The following is a 15,001-nucleotide window of genomic DNA, read 5'->3' on the forward strand; positions in this document are numbered from 1 at the left end:
ATATTGCTAATTTCCAAAACAGAGTTCAGAACCTGACATAAAATAAGCACTTTTAAAATGTGAAATGAATTGAAGTTAAATTGACTTTGCATGTTATCAAAATTTCTCAAAGGTATGGGAACCTATTGTAGGAAAAACCAGAGCACACACAGATACTTATAATATTTGAAATAACTAAAATTTCCTAGTCAGGGCTCAAAATTAGTAATCAACAATATTAATGAGTTAACTTTTAATACATGTTGCTAACAAAACAAGGAATTATCATAGATAGTTGTAAAAACCTATTTCCATAATATAATAAATTATTTGAGACCTTCTCTGTAAATTATTTTCTCTCTTTTTAAAATAAATATAAGCATCTTTAATTAATTACTTTCTTTGAGGAGTAGTGATTGGGATGGAGTACAAGGGATGCTTCTATAAGGAATCTCAAGTTCTATTTATTAATATGGGTGGAGATTACACTAGTGTTTTCATGTTGTAAAAAATTATCAAGGGGTAGTCTTTCAAGATGGCAGAGGAGTAAGACGTGGAGATCACCTTCCTCCCCATAAATACATCAAAACTACATCTACATGTGGAACAATTCCTACAGGACACCTACAGAATGCTGGCAGAAGACCTCAGACTTCCCAAAAGGCAAGAAAATCCCCATGTACCTGGGTAGGGCAAAAGTGAAAAAGAAAAAACAGAGACAAAAGAATAGGGACAGGACCTGCACCTCTGGGAGGGATCTGTGAAGGAGGAAAGCTTACCACACACTAGGAAGCCTCTTTACTGGTGGAGATGGGGGATGGGCGTGGGGAAGCTTTGGAGTCACAGAGGAGAGTGCAGCAACAGGAATGCAGAGGGCAAAGTGGAGAGATTCCTACACAGAGGGTTGGTACTGACCAGCACTTACCAACCTGAGATGCTTGTCTGCTCACCCACTGGGGCAGGTGGAGGCTGGGAGCCAAGGCTCAGGCTTTGGAAGTCAGACCCCAGGGAGGGGACTGGGGTTGGCTGCATGAAGACCGACTGAAAGGGGCTAATGTGCCACAGCTAGCCCAGCGGGAGTCTGGGAAAATGTCTGGACCTGCCAAAGCAGCAAGAAACCATTATTTCGGGGTGCGTGAGGAGAGGGAATTCATTCCCCATGTGACCACAGAAGGCAGAGCACTACCTAAGTGAGCTCCAAAGATGGGCACAAACCACAGCTATCAGCTTGGACCCCAGCGACAGGCATGAACTGCCAATGCTGCTGCCGCTGCCACCAAGAATCCTGTGTGCAAGCACAGGTCACTACCCACACGCCCCTGGGAGCTTGTGCAGCATGCCACTGCCAGGGTCCACACGCCCCTGGGAGCTTGTGCAGCATGCCACTGCCAGGGTCCTGAGATCAAGGGACAACATCCTTGGGAGAACACATAGCATGCCTCAGGCTGTTGCAATGTCACACCACCCTCTGCCACCTCATGTTCGCCCCACATTCCAATTATGACTACTGTACCCCTCCCTCTCCACATCCTGAGTGAGCAAGAGAGTCCTAATCAGCTGCTGCTTAATCCCTCCTATCTGGGTGGGGAACAGACTCCTGAGAGTGACATACACGCAGAGGCAGGGCCAAAACCAAAGCTGAACACCAGGAGCTGTGCAAACAAAGAAGAGAAAGGGAAATTTCTCTGTGCAGCCTCAGAAGCAGCAGATTAAATCCCCACAATCAACTTGATAAACTATGCATCTGAAGAGAACCTGAATAGACAGCGAATGTTCCCAAAATTGAGGCAATGTACTTTGGGAGCAGTTGTAGACTTGGAATTTACCTTCTGCATCTAATTTGTTTCTGGTTTATGTTTATCTTAGTTTAGTTTTTAGTGCTTATTATCATTGGTGGATGTGTTTATTGGTTTGGTTGCTCTCTTCCTTTATAATTTAGTTTTTATTTAATTTTTTTTCATTTTTATTATTTATTTATTTATTTTTAGGGTTTTTTTTCCTTTTTCTCTTTTTATGAGTGTGTATGTGTATGCTTCTTTGTATGATTTTGCCCACACACAGCCACAGATGATTTTACAGATGTTTTGCACTAAACACAGAAGGAAGAAATCAACTGTATGTAAATTCTTCTAGAGGAACTAGTAACTGGGGAGCCAAATTATTTAATTAAACCTTAAAAATTAGGAAACTATATGATGACAGTATTGCCTTGATATTAAAACCAGACAAGGACAGATTGACAACTATAAAAGCATCTAATATATGACTATACATCTGAAATCATAGCCAATTTTTTACCCATAGCGGATCTATATGAATACTTTCTGTAAGCAAAAATTATTTCTAAATTTATATTTAATGCATCTATAAGATAAAATCATGTTTTTAAAATTTTCGTCACTATTTTCCTATGATTCCTATACTATATTTGGGACTGATTAAAATTCCTGGCTGATATAAAGCATACTTACAACTTGAATCCAGAAGAAAGGTAATAAAACTCACACTTGTAGTTAAAATTAAAAGTTAGACAACAGAATCTTGTGGCATGCAAAAATAAATAATCTGGAAATATTCTGTTTTTAAGACTGTAAAATATTTTCTAGGACCATGGTCATTAGAATCAGCCATACTTGCTGTTGGGTTATATTTTCTTCTGAGTTATATGTATATTTTGGCATGTTATGTAAGCAATTTGAAGGCCCATTTCCACATTGGTGCAATATTGACAATAAGACTTATATTACGGAACTGTTGTGAGGCTAAAAAAGCATAATATAGCAAAGTACCCCAAATCATCTCTCACTAAATGATGATCAATGAATTATAGTTGCTGCTTTAGTGTTATTAATGACTAATAATTATGTAGATTCTTATTATAAAATTAATAAACAGTTTAAATTTTTGTGAATTCATAGAGAGCAGAATCACTCCAACATTTATATTAAACACAAAATTTCTAATAGTATTACTTTTGAACTTTAAATATGTTCTTTTGACCATTACTAGGACTATCATAAGAGCCTAAATTGTTATTTCATGGGAAATTATTTTTCATTATACTGTCCTATTTAATCAATGAACAACATTATTAGTAGTACATAACATAGTGGGGTAAATTTAGATTAGAATCAGTGAAAGACAACTGGATTTAGATAGGCATACAGATGGCATAACAAAGATACAGGCGGCATTGGAGAAACAGGATGTGTTTCCTGTAATCTGGATGTGTATCCTGAAAAATGAAATGGAATTTGAGTCATTTTGATGACTCCTATGCTTTAGACATCCAACTGGAGGAAAGTGTCTCCAACAGAGGATTAGATCACTAGCATAGCTGGACCTGATATGACAGGCCTCAGAGGTCAGGCAGGAGACACATTGCCAACGTGAAAGAAACTGCAGTTGAAAGCTCCTAGGTGGTTTCAACCTAGTGAGGCTTTTTTTATTTTGATTTATTTATTTTTCTCAAATTAGAAAATTGTATACTCACCAGTTGGATAAATTTCCATGCAGACAAGGTTTGGACAGGATATCGTCCTTTTGGAAAAAATAAAATAAAATAAAATAAAATCACAGGATACATGGTTTGCAGGCAAAGTATTTACTGGATTAGGATCTCCTCTCTCCCCTGTGTGTACAGCTGGGAGATTCCCAGAGACAGGGGATCATTGAAGAATTAACAAAAATGTATTGTGAAAGAACGTGTCCTATCATTTTATTTATTTATTTATTTATTTATTTATTTATTTATTTATTTTAACATCTTTAGTGTCTTAGTTTCTGCTTTATAACAAAGTGAATCTGTTATACATATACATATGTCCCCATAACTCTACCCTCTTGCATCTCCCTCCCTCCCACCCTCCCTATCCCACCCCTCTAGGTGGTCACAAAGCACTGAGCTGATCTCCCTGTCATGTGGCTTCTTCCTACTAGCTATCTATTTTACATTTGGTAGTGTATATATGTCCATGCCACTCTCTCACTTTGTCCCAGCTTACCCTTCCCCCTCCCATTGTTTTTTGTTTTTGTTTTTTTTAGATTCCATATATATATGTTATCATACACTATTTGTTTTTCTCTTTCAGACTTACCTCGCTCTGGATGACAATCTCTAGGTCCATCCACCTCACTACAAATAACTCAATTTTGTTCCTTTTTATGGTTGAGTAATATTCCACTGTATATATGTGCCACATCTTCCTTATCCATTCATCTGTCGATGGACACTTAGGTGATTTCCATGTCCTGGATATTGTAAATGGAGCTGCAGTGAACATTTTGGTACATGACTCTTTTTGAATGATGGTTTTCTAAGGGTATATGGCCAGTAGTGGGATTGCTGGGTCATATGGTAGTACTATTTTGAGTTTTTCAAGGAACCTCCATATTGTTCTCCATAGTGGCTGTATCAATTTACATTCCCACTGACAGTGCAAAAGGGTTCCCTTTTCTCCACACCCTCTACAGCATTTATTGTTTGTAGATTTTTTGATGACAGCCATTCTGACTTGTGTGAGATGATATCTCATTGTAGTTCTGATTTGCATTTCTCTAATGATTAATGATGTTGAGCATGCTTTCATGTGTTTGTTGGCAATCTGTATGTCTTCTTTGGAGAAATGTCTGTTTAGGTCTTCTGCCCATTTTTGGATTGGGTTGTTTGTTTTTTTGATATTGAGCTGCATGAGTTGCTTGTATGTTTTGGAGATTAATCCTTTGTCAGTTGCTTCATTTGCAAATATTTTCTCCCATTCTGAGAGGTGTCTTTTCGTCATATTTATGGTTTCCTTTGCTATACAAAAGCTTTGAAGTTTCATTAGGTCCCATTTTTAATTTTTGTTTTTATTTCCATTTCTCTAGGAGGTGGGTCAAAAAGGATCTTGCTGTGATTTATGTCATAGAGTGTTCTGCCTATGTTTTCCTCTAAGACTTTGATGGTGTCTGGCATTACATTTAGGTCTTTAATCCATTTTGAGTTTATTTTTGTGTACGGTATTAGGGAGTGTTCTCATTTCATTCTTTTATGTGTAGCTGTCCAGTTTTCCCAGCACCATTTATTGAAGAGGCTGTCCTTTCTCCACTGTATATTCTTGCCTCCTTTATCAAAGATAAGGTCACCATATGTGCGTGGGTTTATCTCTGGGCTTTATATCCTGTTCCCTTGATCTATATTTCTGTTTTTGTGCCAGTACCATACTGTCCTGATTACCATAGCTTTTTAGTATAGTCTGAAGTCAGCGAGCCTGATTCTTCCAGCTCTGTTTCTCTTTCTCAAAATTGCTTTGGCTATTCAGCGTCCTTTGTGTTTCATGCAAATTGTGAATTTTTTTTTTCTAGTTCTGTGAAAAATGTCATTTGTAGTTTGATAGGGATTGCATTGAATCTCTAGATTGCTTTGGGTAGTAGAGTCTTTTTCACAATGTTGATTCTTCCAATCCAAGAACATGGTATATCTCTCCATCTTTTTGTATCATCTTTAATTTCTTTCAACAGTGTCATATAATTTTCTGCATACAGGTCTTTTGTCTCATTAAGTAGGTTTATTCCTAGATATTTTATTCTTTTTGTTGCAATGGTAAATGGGAGTGTTTTCTTAATTTCACTTTCAGATTTTTTCGTCATTAGTGTATAGGAATGCAACAGATTTCTGTGCATTAATTTTGTATCTTGCTACTTTACCAAATTCATTGATTAGCTCTAGCAGTTTTCTGGTAGCATCTTTAGGATTCTCTCTATATAGTATCATGTCATCTGCAAACAGTGCCAGTTTTACTTCTTCCTTTGCTATTTGGATTCCTTTTATTTCTTTTTCTTTGATTGCTATGGCTAAAACTTCCAAAACTATGTTAAATAATAGTGGTGAGAGTGGGCAACCTTGTCTTGTTCCTGATCTTAGTGGAAGTGGTTTCAGTTTTCAACCATTGAGGGTGATGTTGGCTGTGGGTTTGTCATATATGGCCTTTATTATGTTGAGGAAAGTTCCCTATATGCCTACTTTCTGGAGGGTTTTTATCATAAATGAGTGTTGAATTTTGTCAAAAGCTTTCTCTGCATCTATTGGGATGATCACATGGTTTTTCTCCTTCAATTTGTTAATATGGAGTATCACGTTGATTGATTTGCATATATTGAAGAATCCTTGCATTCCTGGGATAAACCCCACTTGATCATAGTGTATGATCCTTTTAATGTGTTCTTGAATTTTGTTTGCTAGTATTGTGTTGAGGAGTTTTTCATCTACGTTCATTAGTGATATTGGTCAGTAGTTTTCTTTCTTTGTGACATCTTTGTCAGGTTTTGGTATCAGAGTGATGGTGGTCTCTTAGAATGAATTTGGGCATGTTCCTCCTGTTACATTTTGGAAGAGTTTGAGAAGGAGAGTTGTTAGCTCCTCTGTAAATGTTTGATAAAATTCTCCTGTGAAGCCATCTTGTCCTGGGCTTTTGTTTGATGGAAGATTTTTAAACACAGTTTCAATTTCAGTGCTTGTGATTGGTCTGTTCATATTTTCTATTTCTTCCTGTTTCAGTCTTAGAATGTTGTTCATTTCTAAGAATTTGTCCACTTCTTCCAGGTTGTCCATTTTATTGGCATATAGTTGCTTTTAGTAATCTCTAATGATCCTTTTTATTTCTGCAGTGTCAGTTATTACTTCTCCTTTTTCATTTCTAATTCTATTGATTTGAATCTTCTCCCTTTTTTCTCTGGATAATGGTTTATCAATTTTGTTTATCTTCTCAAAGAACCAGCTTTTAGATTTATTGATCATTGCTATCATTTCCTTCATTTCTTTTTCATTTATTTCTGATCTGATCTTTATGATTTCTTTCCTTCTGCTAAGTTTGGGGTTTTTTGTTCTTCTTTCTCTAATTGCTTTAGGTATAAAATTAGGTTGTTTATTTGAGATGTTCCTTGTTTCTTAAGGTAGTCTTGTACTGCTATAAACTTCTCTCTTAGAACTGCTTTTGCTGAATCCCATAGGTTTTGGGTCGTTTTGTTTTCATTGCCATTTGTTTCTAGGTATTTTTTTATTTCCTCTTTGATTTCTTCAGTGATCTCTTTGTTATTAAGTAGTGTGTTGTTTAGCTTCCATATGTTTGTATTTCTTACAGATTTTTTCCTGTAATTGATATCTAGTCTCATAACACTGTGGTCAGAAAAGATACTTGATACAATTTCAATTTTCTTAAATTTACCAATTCTTGATTTGTGAGCCATGATATGATCTGTCCTGGAGAATGTTCCATGAGTACTTGAGAAGAATGTGTATTCTGTTGTTTTTGGATGGAATGTCCTATAAATATCAATTAAGTCCATCTTTTTTAATGTATCATTTAAAGCTTGTGTTTCCTTATTTATTTTCATTTTGGATAATATGTCCATTGGTGAAAGTAGGGTGTTAAAGTCCCCTACTATGATTGTGTTACTGTCGATTTCCCCTTTTATGGCTGTTAGTATTTGCCTTATGTATTGAGGTGCTCCTATGTTGGGTGCATAAATATTTACAATTGTTATACCTTCTTCTTGGATCAATTCCTTGATCATTATGTAGTGTCCTTCTTTGTCTCTTCTAATAGTCTTTGTTTTAAAGTCTATTTTGTCTGATAGGAGAATTGTTATTCCAGTTTTCTTTTGATTTCCATTTGCATGGAATATCTTTTTCCATCCCCTTACTTTCAGTCTGCATGTGTCCCTAGGTCTGAAGTGGGTCTCTTGTAGAAAACACATATACAGGTTTTGTTTTTGTATCCATTCAGCCAGTCTATGTCTTTTGGTTGAAACATTTAATCCAAATACATTTAAGGTAATTATTGGTTTGTATGTTCCTATTACCATTTTCTTAATTGTTTTGGGTTTAATATTTTAGGTCTTTTCCTTCTCTTGTGTTTCCTGCCTAGAGAAGTTCCTTTAGCATTTGTTGTAAAGCTGGTTTCGTGGTGCTGAATTCTCTTAGGTTTTGCTTGTCTGTGAAGGTTTTAATTTCTCCGTCAAATCTGAATGAGATCCTTGCTGGGTAGAGTAATCTTGGTTGTAGGTTTTTCTCCTTCATCACTTTAAATATGTCCTGCCACTTCCTACTGGCTTGCAGAGTTTCTGATGAAAGATCAGCTGTTAACCTTATGGGAATTCCCTTCTGTTTATTTGTTGTTTTTCCCTCGCTGTCTTTAATATTTCTTCTTTGTATTTAACATTTGATAGTTTGATTAATATGTGTCTTGGCGTGTTTCTCCTTGGATTTTTCCTGTATCGGACTCTCTGTGCTTCCTGGACTTGATTAAATATTTCCTTTCCCATATTTGGGAAATTTTCAGCTATAATCTCATTAAATATTTTCTTAGTCCCTTTCTTTTTCTCTTCTTCTTCTTCTGGTGCCCTTATAATGTGAATGTTGGTGCATTTGATGTTGTCCCAGAAGTCTCTGAGACTGTCCTCAGTTCTTTTCTTTCTTTTTTCTTTATTCTGCTCTGCAGTAGTTATTTCCACTATTTTATCTTCCAGGTCACTTATCTGTTCCCCTGCCTCAGTTATTCTGCTCTTGATCCCTGCTAGAGAATTTTTAATTTCATTTATTGTGTTGTTCATCATTGTTTGTTTGCTCTTTGGATCTTCTAGATCCTTATTAAAAGTTTCTTGTATTTATTCTATTTCCAAGATTTTGGATCATCTTTACTATCATTATTCTTAATTCTTTTTCAGGTAAACTGCCTATTTCCTCTTCATTTGTTATGCCTGGTGGGCTTTTGCCTTGCTCCTTCATCTACTGTGTGTTTTTCTGTCTTTTCATTTTGCTTAACTTTCTGTTTTTGTGGTTTCCTTTTTGCACGCTGCAGGTTCGTCATTTCCATTGTTTTTGGTGTCTGTCCCCAGTGCCTAAGGTTGGTTCAGTGAGTTGTGTAGGCTTCCTGGTGGAGGGGCTAGTGCCTGTGTTCTGGTGGATGAGGCTGGATCTTGTCTTTCTGGTTGGCAGGTCCACATCTGGTGGTGTGTTTTGGGGGGTCTGTGGCCTTATTATGATTTTAGTCAGCCTCTCTGCTAATGGATGGGTGTGTGTTCCTGTCTTGCTAGTTGTTTGGTATAGGGTGTTCAGCACTGTAGCTTGCTGGTCTTTGAGTGAAGCTGGGTCTTGGCATTGAGATGGAGATCTCTGGGAGATTTTCACCGTTTGATATCATGTGGAGCTGGGAGGTCTGTTGTGGACCAGTGTCTTGAACTTGGCTCTCACACCTCAGAGGCACAGCCCTGATGCCTAGCTGGAGCACCAAGAGCCTTTCATCCACATGGCTCAGAATAAAAGGAAGAAAAAATAGAAAGAAGGAAAGGAAGAAAGAAGATAAAATAAAATAAAGTTACTAAAATAATTATTAAGAAAAAATTTTTAAAGTAAAATAAAAAACAAAAACAGAGAGAACCCTAGGATAAATGGTAATAGCAAAGCTATACAGACAAAATCCCACACAGAAGCATACACATACACACTCACAAAAAGAGAAAAAGGGGGAAAAATTATATATATATATATATATATATATATATATATATATATATATATATATATATATATCTTTGTTCCCAAAGTCCACATCCTCAATTTGGGATGATTCATTGTCTATTCAGGTATTCCACAGATGCAGGTATATCAAGTTGATTGTGGAGATTTAATCCGCTGCTCCTGAGGCTGCTGGAAGAAATTTCCCTTTCTCTTCTTTGTTTGCATAGCTCCTGGGGTTCAACTTTGGATTTGGACCTGCCTCTGCATGTAGGTCGCCTGAGGGCATCTGTTCTTCGCTCAGACTGGACAGGGTTAAAGGAGCAGCTGTTTAGGGGACTCTGGCTCACTCAGGCCGGGGGGAAGGAGGGGTACGGATGAGGGGCAAGCCTGCAGCGGCAGAGGCCTGTGTGACATTGCACCAGCCTGAGGCATGCCGTACGTTCTCCCGGGGACGTTGTCCCTGGATCACGGGACCCTGGCAGTAGCAGGCTGCACAGGCTCCCAGGAGGGGAGGTATGGATAGTGAACTGTGCTGGCACCCAGATTTCTTGGTGGCTGCAGCAGCAGCCTTAGTGTTTCATGCCCGTCTGTGGGGTCCGCGCTGATAGCCACCACTCGTGCCCATCTCTGGAGCTCCTTTAAGCAGCGCTCTTAATCCCTCTTCTCGCGCACCAGGAAACAAAGAGGGATGAAAAAGTCTCTTGCCTCTTCGGCAGCTCCAGACATTTTCCCGGACTCCCTCCCAGCTAGCCATGGCGCACTAGCACCCTTCAGGCTCTGTTCATGCCGCCAACCCCAACCCTGGGGTCCAACAGAAGCCAGAGCCTCAGCTCCCAGCCCCCGCCCACCCCAGCGGGTGAGCAGGCAAGCCTCTCGGGCTGGTGAGTGCTGGTCAACACTGATCCTCTGTGTGGGAGTCTCTCCACTTTGCTCTCCGCACCCCTGTGGCTGTGCTCACCTCCGTGGCTCCGAAGCTCCCCGCTCCACCACCCGCAGTCTCCGCCCGCCAAGGGGCTTCTTAGTGTGTGGAAACATTTCCTCCTTCACAGCTCCCTCTCACTGGTGCAGGTCCCATCCTTATTCTTTGTCTCTGTTTTTTCTTTTTTCTTTTGCCCTACCCAGGTATGCGGGGAGTTTCTTGCCTTTTGGGAGGTCTGAGGTCTTCTGCTAGCATTCAGTAGGTGTTCTGTAAGAGTTGTTTGACATGTAGATGTATTTCTGGTGTATTTGTGGGGAGGAAGGTGATCTCTGCGTTTTACTCTTCCACCATGTTGAAGCTCCTCCTGTCCTATCTTGAAGTCTGGTAATCCCAGGAGGTATCAAAGCGAGATTATAACAAATGCAAAAATTATTTTATTTCTTTTATGTCCTCTCCCTCTCCCTCAGTTCACCCTTGGCAAGACTGAAAAGGGCAAATACTGAGGATAGGATGTGTCAGAATTTAAAACAGAAAAGAAATCAAACACACAGCCCCTTCCCATTCTCCATAGTGACTCAGGGTCTAAGGTACATCCAGCTGGGAGTGGAGCTTTGAATTGAGTAGAAGTTCCTATAGTAGTTTGAATTTGATATTTAATTTAAAAAATTAAAATGATTTAAAAATTGTAAAATTATATGATTTTTCCCAATATTTTTTCCAGGGTAAGAAAGAATGTACAATTTTGCTGTGGGCTATGGAACAATAAAATAAATATGTATTATATATCATCATACAGAGCACAACATATAACATATTAAGTGGCTAATAAGTATCCAGAAGAGGAGAACTTCAGTAGAGGTAAGAGAAAGTGCAAAATTTTGGAGTAGAAATCAGCATATTTCCAGAAACAACAACTGCATTTTAAATATAGTATGATATAATCAAATATAAAATTACCCAATATATATACAAATATGTATTATGGAAAAATATGCATAAAAATATGCATTCAAGGGGACATCTCTGAGACTGTGCCATTTGAGCTGAGTCATGTGGGGAGAGTGCATTGAGTGCAAAATGGGTGGAAAAACATTCCAGGCAGAAAGAATAAATGTGTAAAAGTGAAAGCAGCATGACACGTTTGATGAAAGTGAGCAGAAGAATGAATTAAGAAAGGAAGGATGGAATATTTAAAGACAGGCTGATAAATAGATTGGAACCACACCAAAAAATGCTTTGTATACCATAACAGTATTTGATTTCAGGTATGCATGAGAAGTTTAGTAAAGAAATGGTAATAATATGATTTGAGTACTTGAGAAATAGCTCTTAAAAACAAAATAAAACCCACAAAAATCTATTGTTTTAGTTTCCTATTTCTGCTGTAACAAATTACCATGAATTTAGTGACTTAACACACAGTCATATTTTCTTGTGCCTGTCAGAAATCCAAAGTGGGTCACACTGGCCAAAATCAAGGCATCAGCAATGTATCTCAAGGCTTTAGGGGAGAATCTGTTTGCCTTTTCCATCTTCTGGAGGCTGCCCACATATTTTGGCCCATAGTCCTCTTTATTCACCTTCAAAGCCAGTAATAGCTGCCTGCATCTCTCTCAGGATATCAATTCACTGGTGTTTACTTTTGTGTGTCCGTCTTCCTCATTCTTAGGTTATAGCAATTAGGACTTGGACACCTTTTGGAGGACATTATTCTGCTTCCCACAATTGTTATTCAAGAAATGATTAAGAAAATTTTGGTGCTTAAAAGCAGTGGAATAAATAATAATAGTTGTAAATAATAACAGCAATGATGATAACAGTAATAACAATACTGTTGGTGAGTACGGGTTAATATGTAAATTTCTCTGTGCTTCACAAGTCCAGAGAGATATTATTGAATGAATAATTTGTGGAAGATTAAACAAACCACTATCAAATCCCTTTGGGATACAACTGGAGGTTTGGTGTGGGTGGAGTCTATACTTTTTAAAAATCATCTTATATTGTTTGAAATTTTTGGTGTGTATATATAGCAATTTTTCAATTAAAGATACTGTATTTACTTAATTTTTAGAAGAATTTTTTTTAAATGTGTTTGTTCTAATCAATTGAGGAGTAAAAGCATGGAAGTTATTTGGTGTGAGATTTCAGTAGACATAATTTAGAGTAGCCTCCTGGGTACACCATCTTTACTGGCCATGACTGTGGTCTGCCTCCACATGTTCTTATGATAAAAGACTCACCTGCCCTGTTGGTCAATGGATTGGTCATGTTATACATCCTGAGCATTATCAGTCAGAATATGTCAGTTCCTTAGATCTATGATTGGTCAATGGGCCTGTGATAGGTGAAGAGGATCTCCCTTGTTAATGCCCAACCTGTATGTGAGAAGAGAAGCTGTTTTTAATTTCTGCTCATGAAACTGCTAAGAAAAAAACTTAAAAGAGCTGGCAACCACTTCCATTGACATATTTCCAGTCATCACTAAAAAGTAAAATCTAATGCTAATATAATGGAGAAACTAAATAGGAAATCCTAAATATACTCTATCTGCTAGTCCAGTGGTTCACAAGGCCAGAGACATCATTGACCTTCTTTGGTTAATTCATATGGGCCAATAGATTCCCTTTGATAATTTAGCTAGTTCAGGTTATACTTCTACCTTCATAATGAAAAGAGCTTAGAAAATATTTAATATTTTATCAAGGAGTTTTAAATAACTCCATTTTTGACAACAATGAAAATACTTTCTTCCTACTTACTGTTTGATAATATAGTCTCTGAATGTGGTTGTACCTCAGACCTTGACCTCAGACTACCAGAGAGCAGCTCAAAATATGATTCAGAATATCTCCCTGAACAATTCTTATCATCCTTCCTCTCCTACACAAATTTGTTTTGATTTCTACACAAGCAAATTTTTAAAATTCACAAACTATTTTTTAGAATATCACAAAGCCAACATAAGTAATGATCCAGTTTCACAAGCCAAGCATTGTGTTACTCACTTATGTTGTACTGCAGTTTTTCAGGTATAAAAAAACAAAGTCAGAAAGAGATTATATATAATGAACAACAAATGTAAGTTTATTTTTTTTTCGATATTCATTCAACAGCAGAGAAAATTGTGCTACAAAACGGAGGAAATGGTAAAATTTGAAATGGCCAGGTATGTTCTTCAATTATGATTAACCATTCAAGATTCATTCAAAAAATGTGAATTAAATATGCTGCAAAAGTAAAAACATAAATAGTTGTCAACAAAAGCAACAACAAATGACTTTTCCATTAGGAAGAGCCAATATTTTTTTTGAGAGTGTAAAAAGTGGTCTTTTATGTCACAAAATGCCATCATCACTATCATTCCATAAATCTTATTAAAAAAACACTTGCACTTAAGAGCAAGATGAACTGATTTATAATTCAGAGAACAATCATTGGAACAATTTTACTTTAAAATTTTGGACCCAAATGATTAAAGATGATAAATTTAAAAATCTATGAGTAATGAATAAGACTAGCCTCTCTCTCTCTCTCTCTCTCTCTCTCTGGCAATTATGAAGGCTTTATGTGTTTAAATAGAAAGAATCTCACAGAATAACTCTTGTAAATTGTTTTTTCTTTTCTCCTCAAAAAATAGATAATCTTATATTTTGGACAACAAATACTAAAGCTACATTTAAAAAATAGAGTTACCAGAATTCCAGTTTCAGTCGCTTATGACAGGATGTTAACACAAATCTTTGACTACACAGGGCTCATATACCTCCTCTATTCTATATTTCTATGAAGTTTTGTACTCCAACTTGGAATAAACATTTCAGGACTCAAAGATGGTTAGAAATGAACTGGTACTACTTTTTCTTTCTCTTTTTCCACCATCAACCTATCTTTATTTTTTTTTCCATTACTGAAAGGCTCTTTAGATAAGAACATCTCTGACTTCTGATTCTTCAGTGTGTGATATTCCTATAACCTCAGGAAGTTTGGAGGATTTAGTTAGCAGGAATTAGCTATCGTTTTAGTCAAATGTACTCTTCAAGTGACTACTGCATGTAAAAACCTGCAAAAATAATATTTTGCATTTACATAGGTATTGATGAGGCTCAGGGCAGGTGACCCAAAATATGACAAGGTGGCATATTGATTGTTTTGAATTAACAGTACTGGAGAAACAGCCACATGGAAACTCTGACCCTCTTCTCTGTTCCCCTGAAAGCAGGAAATATATCTCCTTTCTTGCACCAGGAGGTAGAGAGACATTCTTATACAAGAGATAGGGAATTAAGGGCCAAAGAGGTGTGTAAACAAACTCTGCTTGGTTTCTTCACTAATAAGTACCCAAGCCTGTTTCTTTGTCTCATTAGTTCTTCATAAACGTATTGTTTCATTGACTGAAAGGTATAAAAACAGTCTACTTTGGTCGTTTCTTGGGTTCGACATTATGAGACCTCTGTGAGTATGAAATTATTATTTTTTCCTCCTGCTAATCTGCCTTGTGTCAATTTAATTATTAAAACCGGACAAAAGAACCAAGAGTGGTAGAGAGAAAATTTTCCCTCCTTGACAGTACCCTGACATAATTTGCCAAATACTTATATGTCATT

This window comes from Leucopleurus acutus (assembly GCF_964270905.1).
Source record: "Leucopleurus acutus genome assembly, chromosome: 4".
NCBI lineage: Eukaryota > Metazoa > Chordata > Mammalia > Artiodactyla > Delphinidae > Leucopleurus > Leucopleurus acutus.